Source organism: Aotus nancymaae, unplaced genomic scaffold (genome assembly GCF_030222135.1).
Source record: "Aotus nancymaae isolate 86718 unplaced genomic scaffold, 86718_ANA_hifiasm-v0.15.2.pri h1tg000032l_0, whole genome shotgun sequence".
Taxonomy (NCBI): Eukaryota; Metazoa; Chordata; class Mammalia; order Primates; family Aotidae; genus Aotus; species Aotus nancymaae.
Window position 1 is genome coordinate 4681905 of NW_026988445.1, and position 17648 is coordinate 4699552.

At 36.5% G+C, this 17648-nt stretch overlaps 1 protein-coding gene across 1 annotated transcript in view; it reads right to left on the reverse strand.

Moving 5' to 3' along the window:
- Nucleotides 1-17648, reverse strand: part of USH2A (usherin) — a 775604-nt gene that overhangs the window by 698155 nt on the left and 59801 nt on the right. The window lies entirely within an intron of this gene.

Consider the following 17648-nt stretch of genomic DNA (forward strand, 5'->3'; position numbering starts at 1 on the left):
TCTGAAATTGAGGCAGTAATTAATAGCCTACCAACCAAAAAAAAAAAACAAAACAAAACAAAACAAAAAAAAGCAGCACAGGGCTAGATTCACAGCTTAATTCTACCCAAGGTACAAAAAGGAGCTGGTACCTTTCCTTCTGAAACTATTCCAAACAACTGAAAAGGAGGAACTGCTCCTTAACTAATTTTATGAGGCCAGCATCATCCTGATACCAAAACCTGTCAGAGACATGACAGAAAAGAAAATTTCAGGCCAATATCCCTGATGAACCTCCCAGGCCTTCCAGGCAGCAGTTGAAACGGCACCCAGATTTGTCTGAGTTTTTGTGCGGAGACCCACTGGGCCAGCTGAAACAGCCATGCTGGAGACTTGTGGTGCTTTTCGGCCTGGGAATCTCCTGGTCTGTGGGCAGCAAAAATTCGTTTGGAAATGCAGTAATCACTTATCCTCTGCATTCTCGCTGGGAACTGCACTCCAGAGCTATTCCTTTTCAGCCATCTTAGATCCCCTCTCTATTTATTTTTTAATATTCATTACAGTAAAGAGTTTATGCAAAAAAAAAAAATACCATATATTTTCTCTGCTTTCATTTATTTTTTGTTGTTAAGATGTTTAGACTTCTTGGGGGCTGCTCTGCCTTTAGAGGAACCATTCTTTATTCTTTTACTTTCTTAATAAAGTTACTTTTATTTTATGGATTCACCTTGAATTCATTCTTGAATAAGAAAGAATTTTTTAAAGATGTTCTTAAATACGTATTTTAGGATTTTTATTGCTGATTACAGATTTAAAACTATGAAATATGCATTGCTTGGCAAGTAACACAAGTAATTCTTTACTTATTCACATTTCCAATAAAAGCTTAAAGGAACAGACAAAAAAATATATAAAGGACAAGAGAAATACAAATGGCAACAGCTTCAAAACAAAAGGATTCAGTAACAGAAAGTCTCCACAGCCAGTGTCTGTCAAAGTTTAAGATTATCCAAACTGTGCACATGCTCAAATCAAATTAACATCATACACTGAACTATTAATACTTGTCCCTTGAAGTGGCAAACTAGAAGACACCCACATAGATGTGTAATCACACAAACCACCTAATTTGCTCAAGGTTCAGCTTAAAGCAACATTTAATATCCTTCACAAGATAGAATTCATGACAAGTTCAAAAGGAAAATTTGCTTTGTTTATGCATCTCTTGGGGTCTGGATCTGGACCTCTTTCTGGTAACATCTTTCTGGTGAACCATGGAAGGTACAACACTGAGGAGACTTCTCTGACCCAAAGGAAATAGACTTCAGCACTGATTGGCTGACTTTGGGTAAATGGGGTGCATTTGCCTTGGTAGAGGATGGGAATGGGTTAGAGGCCTAATTTAGGGGAGACAGAGTATTTCTTAAGACAGAGCGGTTAAAGGATCCTCTTAATAAAAGGCAAGGACACTTGATATCCAACTTAGGAGGGTTAGAGTCCTTCCTAAGGTTTAGGGGGTTTCAGGCTCCTCTCAGTAAAGTCCCTCTCAGCTAAAAATGGGTTTGGCACTATGAGATGTTAACTGCTATTCTCTTTGGCATAATCTGCCTTGTGCCCTTTGCTGATGGCTGTGGGTGGAAGAATCAGTCATGTACATGATCTGTGGGACATGAGGAACTTTCTCCTTTCAAAAGGGGGATGCTTGAGAGCCAATGAGACTACTAGAAAAGATCCCTTCATGACTGACAAACAGCAGCCTGAACTTTTGTGCAATGGTTGAGTCTTTCTCTGGCCTTCCTATTTTGTCTTCCCCACCCTGCTGTATGCAGCCAATGCTTTTCTCCCTTTCTCTCTTTTTCCTTTACCTTTTCTATTACCCAGGGTGACCATCTTGCCCAGAGACCACATGTTTAAACTCCTGGTCGGAGGTTTGATTAATGATGACAGGGCCCACAGGACCCAACCAGTGGCAAATTAGAGCCTTGCCAGTTTGATATTGGGTGCAAAGTAGAGTGGCTAATGTCTATGTTTTGTCACACATATTTTTCTCTGTCCAGGACAGAAAAGAGACAATTTTCCTGTGTGTTGCAGGTTGGCCCCCAGTGCTACTTTGCAGTGAGCTGTGTGGGAAGAGATGGCCAGGGTAGACCTGTGTTACTTATAGTTAAACAATTACAAGCTTGCTCTGCTTTTTATTCACTGAGATTTGTGCCACGGATCATATCCAAACTATGGTGCAGTAAAATGAAAGCAGAGATCAAGCTGTAACAGGAGGCCTATGGTAAAGACCATCTGAGAGGCCCTCTAACCGCGGAACACTGCAGTGTGGTTGCAGAGCAGAAAAAACTGCTTTGGTCCCACAACTCTTCCCAACACAGTCTGTGTGAGAATCTAGTAAAGGGAGCTTATGCAAAAGACTCTGGGAAGTAATGCAACCTCTGCTTACAAGACTTGGGGAAGGTCTTTGCAGATGGGAGCTGGTTAAGGCCACAAGGCCTTAAAGGGCAGAGATCACCAGAATGCCACAGGCTCCACCTATGTTCTCAGAATATGGAGCAATTTCCATTGCTCTGTGTCCACAGTGCTAGGGAGATAAAAGCCCCTTAATGCATTGTGTATGGTCAGACCTCATGGAGCCTTATCCACTGCACCTCTCTTGTCAAAACACCTGCATAGACATAAAATCTCAGTACCCTTAGTTAGCATTTCTTAGGAGAACAACGTTTGCTATTGAATGCTCTTCTTCTGGCTATCTCCCTCCTCAACTCCCCTCCCCACAGCCTGCAAGATTAATAAGATAACACACCCAATAAAAGCACATGAAGCCCAGAGCTCAATGCCAAAACAGATCACCCTGCAAGAGTGTGTTGGACCCCTGGACCTATGCTGTAAAATTCTATTCTTGTGTCTTTGTCTTTCTTTTCTCACTCCCTCATCATGCCAGGACATGGGGCACACAGATACAGGGTTGGGCTGGTTCCCAACAGAGCTGGGTCACTAGGGCTGCCCAGGGAAAAGGAACCCAGAAGCCTGGCATGCTGTCAAAGGGTAAGAATTTCTTACCAGACTTCTGTCCTCTCTCTCTCTCTGTGCAAACTAGTTGAAGAAATGGTAAAAATCACTATTTATCTCCTCTGTAAAGTTCTGATTAATGGGAAAAAGGATTTGTGAGGCTAGTCTTAAGCTGTAGTGAATCTGTTGTATTTTTCACTATGAATTTGTCTTTCTGTATCTTTGTTAGAAAGAGGGGTACCTTAGAATAGAACACAAGCTTAGGACACCATAAGCTCATTGTTCAAGACCAACCAGCAAACTGGTCAGTTGTGTCCTTGGGAGATTGACCTTGTGACCACATGGTGGTACTTTCTCTAGGTCTCTACCATCCAGGAAACAGGAATTGGAGGTTCATGTCATTGTTAGCTCTGCACAATTACATTGAGCAGTTAAAACCTTTGCAAGCTCAAAATCAGCTGCTCTAGACTTCTTCTGAGAAGAGCAATGGAAACTGCTCAGTGTGTAGCTCAGTAGCTAAGGCTTTCTTTTCACAATGGTGACCCAGGTTCAGGGTTCAATTCCCAACTTAGGGAATGAGTCCTTTCTGGTTTGACATCTGCATGAACATTTGTTGATTCTCTTCCCCTCAATGGACTGTCTTGACTTTTCCTTTCTCTGAACACCTGGAAGGATACCTTTGGACAGTTTGGCCTGGTTAAAGTCAAATAATGAGAAATTTAAAAGGACTTTATTTTTTTTTTTTTTAAAGAGCAGTATGGTTAAAACTCAGCTTAACTAAAAGCAGATATTTAAGTTCTAACAGCCTGGGACTCCTCGGGAATAACAGGAGCATCACAGACCCCATTTTGAGAAAAACATCTGTTTTCCTCATGAAATCCCAGGATTTAGAAATGTTAGATCCCTCTCAAAATCTAAGGCTATGTTCTGTTTTGCATTGTATTATCTGATGTTTTTTACTTTTGGAGGTATCAGAAATTGCTTCGTATGAAGAAAGAACTTTGGTGTGTAATAATTAGGTAGGAAATATACCTTGAGGGATGACTAATGGCAGTTATGGAATACTTGGCTCTTTGCACATTTGGATCAGAGAAGCATGCTGTTGGTCACTTAGAAGTTATGGAAATGTCCCCCCTCCCCACTGAGGGGTAAGACTTCCATGGGAGATGAGCTTATTCCCTCTTTTTGGGATCCAGAATCTGGTTTCAAAATGGAACCCTTAATTTCTGTAGATCTAGTTTGCCTTCCAGCTGTGCCTGCTTATTAGGCTGTAGAAACTGCATGCTTTCTTGGCTCTGTTCCTCTAAGGGCTCCACCCTGAAGCCAGTAATCCAGTTAAGAAACTGACAAGTGAAAAATCATACTGGCTCTGTGTATTTATACGTATTGCGTATGTGATATAAAAGAGCTTTAATTGCTTTAAAAATAATAAGGATTTAATTCAAATATTTTGTCAGAAAAGTAAAAAGTATAATCCCTTTTAGTTCATGCAGCATTAGTAATCTTTGGGAAATAAAAACAGCTTTAAAAATTATTGGTAAAATAAAGACATTTGGTCTAAATTAGGCAGGTCACATACTAAGTTGACTAAATGCTTTAAGGTCATAAACTACTTCTTTGACTTTTGAAAATTTTTCAATTTACCTACTTTAGAGACATTACATTCTAGATAAGGCCCTGGAGACATGTGCTATTGGCCATATCCCCTAGCTATGCAAAGAGGTTGTTTTTAGAAAATAAATTTTATGTCAGAAAGGAAAGAGAAAATACAGCTGATTTGAAAAGCTAAGTCTCCCCTCTCTTAATGAGTAAAGGTTTTTCCCCTTTTCAAAATTTACAAGTTATTATTTTGGCTACATGAATGACATATGGTGACCTGGAATTATATTTTGTGATATCTGGTGTTTTAAACCTTTAATATTTGACAAGCTTTCTAAAATAAAATGATAAAGTATATCTTCTTCTGACCTAATTAATTTTTTAGATATTAGATTGCCTAAAGTCCAAAATGACATATTCAGCTTATTTGGTATAAAAATCATACAGGAAGCATTGTCAAATATGAAATAGTCTTTGCCTTCTTCAAACTGTATTTGTATAAATATGTTATTGGTTTGTGTTCCAAAACTTATGGGAAAGTCCTGTAATTCTGATACAACTTAGTGTAAATTATTAGTAACAGTTATAATTGTCAGTAAAATCATTGTATGCCACAGAACTAACCAAAATTTCTTTATCAATTGTGGCTTGAAGAATTGCTCTTCTAGGACTTTTCATCATCCATAGAAAATTGTTGTCCTGTTTCAATGCTCTTTAAAAAGCAAGTTTATAGTCAGCTATAGGATTTCAACAGGTGCTCTTGAATGAAAGTGTCTAATAACTTTGAAGATTGTGACATTAGAGGATAAAACTTTCAGTACTGATAGAGAGCTGCAATGTTCATGAATATCAAGCAGAACAGGAGTTAACAGCATGGCCTGAATAACAGATAGCTGAAGTAATCTTTTTTAACTTTTTGCTTAAAATATTGCTGATCCTTTGTTTTGCTATCAGAGCCAAGGAAATTTTTCTTTTAAGCTATTTACAGCTTTTAAGAATTAAAGCATACTCCTGTGAAAAAAATTTGGAGCATATTTGTTTCTTTCTACCTAATTTCTTCAGAATTTGGAAACTATTTGTGAGTATTCTAACTTATGGCAATAGATATTTGCATAAGGGCAATAAGAATCAGTTTTATTTTGTAACAGGACACAATTGGAAAAACTGGTTATTTTGCCAAGACTTTGATTGGAATGGTGAGTTTTCCTTTAAGGAATCAAATGAATTATAAAGCCAATAAAAACCCCTTGGGGTTTTTTTCATTCTCTGTCTAAACCACCCTGTACAGGGTTCCTGACCTATAAGTAAAGAATGTCACTTTCTGACAGACCCAGGAGCTCCAAGTTATCTTTGGACCTCAAGAGTAAAGGAATTAACCCAACTCTTAGGTATTTGATGGTACAAACCCATGGCTGGGCTAAGCTTTAAAAAGGTCTTATCTGAGATTCCTTTTTATGGAGCAAAGTTCCAACAAAGCCAATTTTAAAATCCTATGTGAAAAATAATTATTCTTGCTGCATTTTATACAGCAAAGTGTAAGACTAAAGCTCATTTTTGCACACAAATCAGTTCTATTATAATCTGTCTCTAGTAAAAATGAGAGACTGGAAAGAGAAAATAATGTTTCAAAAACTATAGTATACTTGTTATTGGATTCTAGTCTCATTAGTTGTTTTAAATTTTTTTTCTACATTTAGACAGATTCTGCTTATTTCTGTGAACCAACCAGTGATCTCTGACTACTATTCAAAAGAAACAAAATGAATGGGTAATGTAAAAATCTGTATTGAATCGACTAGCAACTCCATATCAGCTTGGTTTCAACAGTCATCCAGTTCATGGAAAGCCTTCTAATTTAGTTTATTTGTGATAATTTTACTTATTTTGCTTTATTGTTGTGGAATATATTCCTGTTGTACTCTTCGTGTAGGATAGGCTTATTAAATGTTTTCTTAAATACCTATTAATCTTCCAGATACTATCTTTTGTCAGAACTCAAGTGTTCTAAATGGACCCTGACATACCAATGCTTTCTGGTTGAGTTTCTCTCTACACCAAAGACAAGAGACCCTAATTGTTAAGCAGAAATATCATTACCCTTATTTAGCTTGAAGAAGTTGGAGAAGATGGATCTTCATCCCTCTACAACCTTTAAGATTAAGAGCTTTCTTGTAAAAGGCAGGGGGAAATGTCAAAGGTGTTTGAACAAGAGCAACTCCATCTTGAATAGGGGTTTGGCAAAAAAAAAAAAAAAAAAAAAAAAAAGGCTGAGGCCTACTGGGCTGCATTCTTAAGAGGTGAAGGCATTCTAATTTGCAGGATGAGATAGGAGGTTGGCACAAGACAGGTCATAAAGACCTTGCTGATAAAACAGATTGCAGTAAAGAAGCCAGCTAAAATCCACCAAAACCAAGACGGCAATAAGAGTGACCTCTGGATGTCCTCACTGCTATACTCCTATCCGTACCATGACAGTTTATAAATTCCATGGCAACATCAGGAAGTTACCCTATATGGTCTAAAAGGGGTGAATTCTGAATTCTGGGAATTGCCCACCCCTTTTGGGGAAAACTCAAATAATTCACCCCTTGTTGAGCATATAATCAAGAAACAACTATAATAATGGTCAACCAGCAGCCCTCAGGGCTGCTCTGCCTATGAAGTACCCATTCTTTATTCTTTACTATTTTAATAAACTTGCTTTTACTTTTTTTAAAAAAAAAGATTTTTAGACATCAGTTGCAAAGGATAATGTATTCGTCTATTCTTGTGTTGCTATAAAGAAATACCTGAGACTGAGTAATTTATAAAGAAAAGAGGTTTCGTTGACTCATGGTTCTGCAGGTTTTACAGGAAGGATGGTGCCAACATCTGCTTAGCTTTCGGAGAGGCCTCAGCAAGCTCACAATTATGGCAGAGATGAAGGAGAAGCAGGTACATCAAATGTGGAAAGCAGCAGCAATGTGGGAAGAGGTGCCACACACTTTTAAATAACAAGTTATTGTGAGAACTCATTCACTATCATGAGGACAGCACAAGGGGACAGCACTAAACCATTCATGAGAAATCCACCTCCAGGATCCAATTATCTCCCACCAGGCACCACCTCCACCACTGTGGATTACAATTGAACATGCATGGGGACACAGATCCAAACCATGTCATTCTGCCTCTGACCCCTTCCAAATCTCATGTCCTTTTCATGTTGCACAATACAATTCCCTTCCTAACAGTATCCCAAAGTGTTAAATCATTCCAGCATTATCTCAAAAGTCCAAAGTCTCATCTGAGATAAGGCAATTCCCTTCTACCTGTGAGCCTGTAAAATGAAAACCAAGTTGTTTCCTTCCAAAGTATAATTCAAGTACAAGCATTGGATAAATATTTCTATTCCAAAGAGGATAAATCAGCCAAAAGAAACAGGCTACAGCCCTCATGCAAGTCTGAAATCCAAAGGGGCAGTCATCAAATTTTAATGACTCCAAAATAACTTCCTTTGACTTCATGTCTCACATCCAGGGCACATTGGTGGGAGGAGCAAACTCCCAAGGCCTTGGGCAGCTCTGCCCCTATGGCTTTGCAGGGCTCAGCTCCAGAGGCTGCTCTTACAGGCTGGCACTGTGTGCCTGCAGTTTTACCTTGCTGAGGGTAAAAGCTGTCAATGGCTCTACCATTCTGGGTTCTGGAGTTTGGTGGACCTTTTCACACAATTCTACAAGACAATCCCCCAGAGGAAACTCTGTGGGGACTCCACACCACATTTCCCCTTGGCACGGCCCTAATAGAGATTCTAGGACCATGAAGGCTCCACCCCTGCAGCAGGCTACTGCCTGGACACCCAGGCATTTCTGTACATCCTCTGAAATCTAGGCAGAGGCTTCCAAGCCTCAACTCTTGCATTCTGCACACCCAGAGGCTTAATACTGCATGGAAGCTGCCCATCCATTCATTTACTTGGCAAATATGTATTGAGAAGCTACCACGTGATAGTCAATCTTCTGGCTCCTGGGATATATCAGTGAGCAACGCAAATAAAAAAAATCTTGCTCTTTTATATTGTAGAGGGGAAAACAGATTTATTCAACAAAAATAAGCAAATCCTATAATACATTAAAGATGATAAATGCTATGGAAAAGAATAGAGCAATATAATGAGACCTGAAGTGGGGAGTTGGTGTTTGCTGATGTCAATAGGGTGATAAGGAAGGTGTCTTTAAGGAAGTGGTATTGTGCAGACCTATCAGGTAAGGGAGTCAGCCTCCTGGATATCAGGAGGTGAAAAGTTCCAGGCTGAAAGAATAGCCAATAATATCCAGGCCCTAAGAAAAAAGTGCGTCTCACATAGTCAAAAGTCAGCAAAAAGGCCAATTTGTGTAAAACAAAAAGAACAAAATAAACAAACATAAGAAATAAAGCCAGAGAAGTAACTGCAGTCAGCTTAATTAGGTCTTATAGGTCATAGTAAGAATGGCGGTTTTCACTCTGGTAAAATGGGGACACAATAGAGCATTTTGAGCAGAGAATAAAGACGCTCGACTGATACTTAACAGAACAGCTCTGCTGTGTTGAGAATAAAGTAGAGTACCAGGGTGGAAGTAGTCAAAAGACGAGGCAGTAATGTCGGCAAAGCAGCAGCCATGACTTGGACTGGGATGATTCTAGTGGAAGTGCTAAAAAGGATTCAAAATCTGGATATATTTGGATGGTAACACAAACAAGATTTTGCAAAACAAAAATGTTGAATATGAGATAAAGATAATTGACAAGAATGACTCCAAATATTTTTCTCTGTCTTAGTGGAAAGATGAAATTGCCTTCACTTGAGATGAGGAAGACCATGGAAGAAGTAGTGTATGGATCAAAATGAGAGGTCTTAAGAAAATCAGTTCCATCTTGAAAAAAGTAGGTTTAATTTTGAAATGTAAATTAAATATTCAAATGGAGACTTTGGGTAGTTTGATGCATGCAATGGAGTAGTCTGGAGTTTAGGAAAGAGGCCTGAGGGGTAGATTTATATTTGGAGGTCAAGTCACTTAGATGACATTAAAAGCTCTAAGACTGGAAGTGATCTTCAAGGGAGCGTCTATAGACATGGGAGCAGAGCTAAGTCTTAAGGCCTGGGGTACCAACACTAGGATGTCAGATGAAGAGGAACCCATAGATCGAACTGAGATGCAGCAACTAGAAACTCAGAGAGATGATGGAGTGTTAGATGCCAAGTGAAGAACATATACCAAGGAGGAAGGAGTGATCAACTCCATTAAATGATGTTGATAGGTCAAAAAGATAAAGACTTGAAATTATTAGATTTATAATGCAAAGGTCAGTAGAGATTTGACAAGTGTAGCTTAAGTGCCATGGTGAGCTAAAGTCTGAATGTACATGATGGAATTTGAAAAGAGGAATTAAAGGCTCCTATGGTTGAATGTACTTTGGTGAAGTTTGGCTAAAAGGTGGAGCAAATAAGTAAAACAATGGTTAGTGGAAGAAGTGGAGGAGGGTCAAGAATAATTTTTTAATTGAAAAATAGCAACACGTCTTTATTCCCTGGAAAATGTTCCATTAATACAAGAAAATTTTACAATACAGGAGTAAATTGGGGGAAATGTGACAAGAATATCCTTGGTCAGATCTATCAATAGATTGTATGCCAGTGGTGGATAAATATAGCAGTGGAAATCTATAGAAGCTTTTTTATTCTTTTCATTAATTTTTATAGTAAAGTTGGAGGTAATATCACTAACAATCAGGATAAGGAGAACGGAAAATGTATAGGCAGTTGGCATGAGACAGGAAAAGTGAATGAATGAGGGAAATATGGAATGATTACATGGCAGCATCAAGACACATAGGAAGTTCATGGTCATGAGTTTAAGGTGGGAAGAGTCATCCTGTTTGGGTATATTTAACCTATGCTGTGGTATTGCCAAGATGATACTACAAGTGAAGAAAAAGCCAGGGAAGTCTAGTTCCATGAAAACAAGTGGTTATAATAACTGACCATGAAACTTAAGTTGAGTAAGGAGGGAACAGACCACATTAAAAAGTGAGAGATAGTGGAAAGTTGTTAAATTGTGTGAAGATCCCAGGAAGGCTGAGGAATTGATAGACTCAGGGTATAAGGGGTATACACTGATAAATATGATTATGTATCAGACAGAAAAGGAAACACAAGAAATGCACGTGCTATACAAAGTGAACAAACAGTTGCTGGGGGCACTGAGATTAAATGATGCCACATGATCATTTGTGAAACAAGATTCAATTGCTAGATTTATAACAAAAAACATGTTTCAGCTTTAAATATTAGCAGTAAACAGATTTCAGGCAAACTGAAGAAACAGATATAAAAGTTAAAAGTCAGAGATAAAATTAGGGCCCACAAAAACTGAAAATCTCAATGAAAAATTAGAGGAGGTAATTAAAACATCAATGCCCATTTTAATTATTTCAACCAAAATAATCTTTTGGGCCAAGCATTATGTACCTTTTTTTGTTCAGAGAGTCAGAGACCAGCCACAGCTGAAATAATCTAGATGGTTGTAGAATGAAGTATAGATAGAATTGCACCAAAGAAAAACAGGGGTATAAATTAGATGTTGTTATAATAGTTCAACTTCGACTTCTGCTTTAAATGTAAAAAGTTGCAAGAGACCATCACTTTGCTGTCAATCTAACAAGCAAAACAAGCCACGTAAGTCCTAAAGGAATTATTTTTTAACTCATCAAAATGTAGAGGGCGCACAAAAAACTCGAATTAAATTATAGATAGTTAATAAGCCTTTCATAGGAAACACAAACATTTATTGAACATTTAACTCATTGGATGAGACCCAGGGCTGCTCCCATACTTAGCTGAGAGGAGAGAAATGGAGGAATTAGGCACAGAAGGATTAAGAAGGAAGCAGTCATACAGAGGCCAGAATGACAGATTAGAAGTCTACAGAGGCCCCACCCCACATATGTCTGTAACTATTTTTAATTCTGCCCACAGATATCTGAAACCAGGAGTGAACTAAATAATATTAAAACTATAATGAAGACCACATACATATCAACTTCAAATCAGTTCGATATTGTTTCTTTCCTACTGCCCACCCCCATTCAAATGATAGATCCAGCAGTGCTCCTCTTTGTAAAGGGAAAAGCACAAAAAATATAATTTACTTCCATCTCTCTCATTCTTTTATGCAAAGTCTTTATTATACAATAAAAACATTTAAGACACATGAGAAATCAATACAATGTGGCCTTTGTAAAGAGAAGAAAGAGTCAATAGAAGGAGATACAGACATGGCCTAGATGTTGGAATTGTGAAATAGAGATTTGAAAATACCTTTAATATAAATGCTGTAAGATCTAGTGGTAATAGTGAATAATATATGTGTATAGATGGGTGAATTAGAGCCAAGAGATGAAGTCTACAAAACATAACCAAATGAAAATACTGGAAATGAAAAGTATAATGTAGAAATCAACAGTTTTCTAGGTGGGCTTAGCAGTAGCCTAGACACAAAAGAGAAAATAATCAATGAAATCAGGTCAAATAGAAAGTATCCAAACTGAAATACAAAAAAGAGTGGGGAAAATGAAAACAAAGGACCAAACAAGTGTACCCAATATCTATGGGACACTATCTAGTGCTGTAACATAAATCTAACTAGAGCCTTATTATAGAAGAAAGAAAATGAAGCAAAAAAAAAAAAAAAAAAAAAAAAAAAAGCCTGGGAGGCGGGGGGAAGGAAATTTTGAAGATATAACTATCAAGAACTTCTAAAAGTAATGAAAACACTAATTTATAGGCTCAAGAATCCAAGCAAACCTCAAGCAGGACAAATATAACATGCCTAGGCATATCATACTTAAACTGGTAACATTAAAAAAAAAAAGAAAATCTTAACAGCATCAAGTGGAAAACAATATATAGGCCAGGCATGGTGGCTCACACTTGTAATCCTAGCACTTTGAGAGGCTGTGGAGGGTGGATCATCTGAGGTCAGGAGTTTGAGACCAGATTGGCCAACATGGTGAAACATCGTCTCTACTAAAAATATAAAAATTAGCTGGACGTGATGGCAAACACCTGTAATCTCAGCTACTCGGGAGGCTGAAGCATGAGAGTCACTTGAACCCAGGAGGCGGAGTCTACAGTGAGCCAAGATTGCACCACTGCACTCCAGCCTGGGTTAACAGAGCAAGACTCTTTCTCAAAAACAAACAAACAAACAAACAAACACTATATAGTATACAAGAAAACATTTATATAAATGGTGGCTGATATCTCACCAGAAACAATGAAGGCAAGAAGACAATGAAACAAAATCTTGAAAGTTTTAAAAGAATTAACAGTGATCAATGTAGAATTCTATATCAAATAAAAATATCCTGCAAAAGTAAAGACATTTTTACAAGAGCCGAGAGAATTTGTTTCAGCAGACTGACCTACAAGCAATGAAAAAGGAGGTTCTTCAGGTTAAGAAGAAATAACATTAGGTGGTACTCAGGATAAACAGGAAACAATGAAGAATGCCAGAAAGGGCTGATCTTTAAAATGAGAGAGAGAAATTATTTTGTGGGGTTTACATAGATAAAACAGTGTTTTTAAATAGCCACTATGTAAATTTTAATTTTCAGCCAAAAAAAATTAAATACAGTCATTGACATTATTTTTAAATACTTAAGTATCACAGTCAATAAACATAAATACCTAAATTAGCAATATTTATGACAGTGAAATTGTATTGAATTCCTAACATGAATCAAACGTATTATTTATAAGCTTTCTGATCACCCTGAAAAGTAGGTATATAAAACACATTTTATAAATGAGAAAACATATTAGGAAATTGGATTGAGAAGTTAAATTCTTTGCCAAAGTCACTTGGCTGTTAAGCAGCAGAACTGGTATTCAAACCCAAATCTGTCTGATTCTAAACCTCATGCTTTGCTTTTCAGGCACTAATTATTATAGTAATAATAATTTGTATGTACAATGAGTTAAATGTTCAATGAACACTTGTTTCCTGAATCCATGTGACAAGTATAGAGTTTAAATAACATTTTCAAGACCGCCCTCTATACTATACGAATTAGTCCTCTCTGGCTGAACTTGTTACCTTCACAGAACAAATCTATTCTGAAAATGCTTCCATATATTATTATTTTGTCCAAAATTAGAAAATATTTTTAATTTACTGAAAATATTTTACTGAAAATAATTGCAATCAATAAAAATAGAAATTTAAAAGACAATTATTTGCAATTCCACTTATAGAGATTAACATTATTAACATTCTAAAGAATGTTTTGGCATATTTCCTTCCAGACCTTTAAATAATATGTATATGTATGTTTATAATAACATATACATTAAATTTATAGAACGTTGTACTATACAATCTTGTTTTGTAATAACACATCATGAACTCGTTGCCATGTACATAGAGTGGGACATATTTCATTCCTCTTGATGGTGTATACTACTCTAGAGTAGGTATGAATTATAATTTATTAAATCAATTCCTTTTTAAGGTTTTTAACTGATTCCAGTTATTTGTTACTTTAAATAATTCAACGATGAACATTTTGAGTATGTATTTAAGCCTTTGTCTAATTATATCCTCAAGATAATGTCCTAGAAGTAGAAATCTTGGATTAAGTAACTTTCACATTTTTACTTTTAATAGTTTGCCAGGTTACCCCAAAATCTTTCCAACAATGGTATAATCTCTTTAGTTTTTACCAAACTATCAAGTACAAAATGATCAGCATTGTTTCCATTTTAAATTCTCAGTTTATTAGTCAGATGTTTCAATATTTTCCTTTAGTGTCTCTGGACATGGTATTGTGATAATAAAAGTCCTTAATATGCTAGAATTATAGAATCTCTTGCCTTCATTTTCCTTTACTATCTTGATAGCATATATTGCTTTCAAATTTTAATTCATCAGCAGTTTTTACTGAGTATGGTTGTGAGAGCTACATTAACATCTTTCTAAGTATATAAAATAACTTGTCTGACAATATTGTTAGATATCTTGTCTGCAATGTTCTGAAACTAACTTAAACTCCTCTACATCTACATACTGTATTCCTGTATTCTTCCATTCCATTTTCTTAGTGAATTTCAGTATTTTTAAGTTTCTTTTCTTTTTATCTAATTACAAAAAATAATTATCTCTGAAAAAAATGAGCATGATTTCATCTGTACTAAAATGGAATTTGTATATATAGCAGAGGTTAGAAATGTGAACCCATGGGAAACTGGTAGAAATTGGAAGTAGCATTCCAAATTTAGAATCAAGTACAAGCACATGGGTTAAGACACACAACATTGAAAATACAGAAAGGAAGACAAGCAGGTGTCAGCTTTAGATGATGATCCTTTTCTTCCCTGCATATTCACTTTAACAGATACTCAACAAATATTTATTGATTCCTTAATGACCAATGATCTTAAGAAAGTGCCATGCACATTTGAATGTATAATGTAGAAATTCTCACCTTTAATCAGCAACCAGAACCTTGTTGATAAATGAGTTCAGAAATAGCTCTGAAAAGTTTTGATTCACATAGTTCTGTAATTTTTAATCCAAAATTTGGAGAGCTAGTACAGTTTATCACCACAATGACATTGGTGACTCCTCATAAATACATATCTGCTAACACAAGTGCTCTAGGTTATATGCCCAACTGGAAGCACTAAAATAAATCTACAACTGAAAGAAAATGTTCTGAAAAGGAACCAACACACTTTAGTTGATACGGATGGTCTAAGGTGTTTCTATTTGTATATATAAAAATCAGTCTGATCAAATCAGATTATACTATTAATAAGGATAGATAAGGATTCAGTAAAAAGGATATATTTGGCCCATTTACTAATTTTTCAGGGACAGCAAAGACAAGTCCTGCAGTAACAGAAAGTGTCACTGGCAACACTTTTCTAGAGTGTTATGGCAGAGATAAGACTCAAAGAAAAAGCTCTGTAGTAGCCAACGCTCATCTGGAAAGTTGTTACTTTCTGGGTGCAGAAACAGAGACCCAAGTCAAACCTAATCAGAGAAAGACAGAAAAGATCCATCTTGATCTGCTATAGGCCTTCATTTGATGTGCTTGTGTTTGAGGTGGTGTCTGTTCCAAAGCAGAGACAGCCGGCTTGGCACTGCATGACAGCACCTTTAATTCAGCCCAGTAATCGCTTGCACAATTACCTCTTTTGAATGAAACCATCTTGGATATGGACAAAAGTATGGAGGAGAGTGACTTAATTTTTTTATTAAAAAAAAGGAGCAAGCGAGAGAAAGAAAATGATTTATAATAAGTCCATAGGAACATTCTGTAACTATCTCTTTTCTGATTAGAGAGGTGGCATGGAGCCTGGCTCATTAGGCAGAAGTAATGAGCCAGTCTATATGCCATCTCTAATTAGGGAAAAGATACAATAGGTACGACTGTACATATAAATTGACAGAATAAAGATAAAAATTATTTAAAATATCCTTTTCCTTCTGTAGCTCTCAGATGCCCAGAAGGTAAAGGAGAAAATTATAATAAAAACTAATATTTGAAATAAACCAGTTTCTAGTTACATGCTTTCTAATCAGGAGTGAAATTTATTTCTACACAGTTTAAAAATAAATATCATCTTCAGTTTGCACTGTCCTTTTGAAGCATTAATTTAACATTTAGTATACTGAAGTAGAATAGAAGCAAGCCATTTTAACCCTGCAGTGTATCGTGGACTAATTTATGGTACTATCAAATACTTTGAGCAACATTTGGTGCAATAAAACACTTTTAGAAGTACTAATGGGGATTAAATATTGAAATAAGGCTCACAAGATTTAATGTGTTATTTAAAAATTCTGCATGCAGAGTATTTTATAAAATTATTCAGTATACTAATTACTCAAACCAAGTTTCTAAATATATAGGTGCCTTAAAATATTGCTTCTTCACATGTTTAGCTTATCTAAGAGCATACACAAATTAAAGTAATAGAATCTTTACATATTTTCTCTTGATTGATATAACAATCATATGGAAAGATAGTGTTATCCCTATCTTATTGTTTCACAAGAAAACAGATGTTCAAAGAGCGTAAAAACAGTTACCACTTATTGCACATTTACTATACAATAAGCAATATGTTCTCAACAGACATCATCTCACGTAATTTTGTAAGATTCCTATGAATTGCATATTAAAACACCATTTAATAGATTAGAAACCAGACTTCAAGGGAGTAAATATTTTGATCAAAGCTTGGCAATTTAACCACAGTGTTTTGAATATCAAAAATATATACCTTCTTTTTTTTTTTTTTTTTTTTTTTTTGAGACAGAGTTTCGCTCTTGTTACCCAGGCTGGAGTGCAATGGCACGATCTCGGCTCACCGCAACCTCCGCCTCCTGGGTTCAGGCAATTCTCCTGCCTCAGCCTCCTGAGTAGCTCCAGGCTCCAGGCACGCGCCACCATGCCCAGCTAATTTTTTGTATTTTTAGTAGAGACGGGGTTTCACCATGTTGACCAGGATGGCCTCGATCTCTTGACCTCGTGATCCACCCACCTCGGCCTCCCAAAGTGCTGGGATTACAGGCGTGAGCCACTGCGCCCGGCCCCCTTTTTTAAAACTATACATTGGTCTAATAACTCAGGTCATGGAGAAAAACAAAACTAAAATTTTATATTATTTCAGAATTAATAAGTGCATCAGGTATAAATATCGATAGGAGCTATTTATGCCATGTTCATTTCACACATTTATTACAAACATTCGAAAACAGGTAAGTTCCTGATATGTGCAAATGATAGGATTGTGTACCTATCAGAATTAATAATAAGTTTGGCAAGGTCACTGAACATAGGTCAATATTTATGTAATAGTAACAAAATTAGAAAATGAAGTTCAAAAACAATACTAATTATAATTGCATGCAAAATATCAGGCCAAAAAGCCAGAACACTGACAACATCAAATGCTGGTAAGGATGTGGGGCAACAGGAACTCTCTTTCATTGCTGATGGGAATGTAAAATGATGTAGTCACTTTGGAA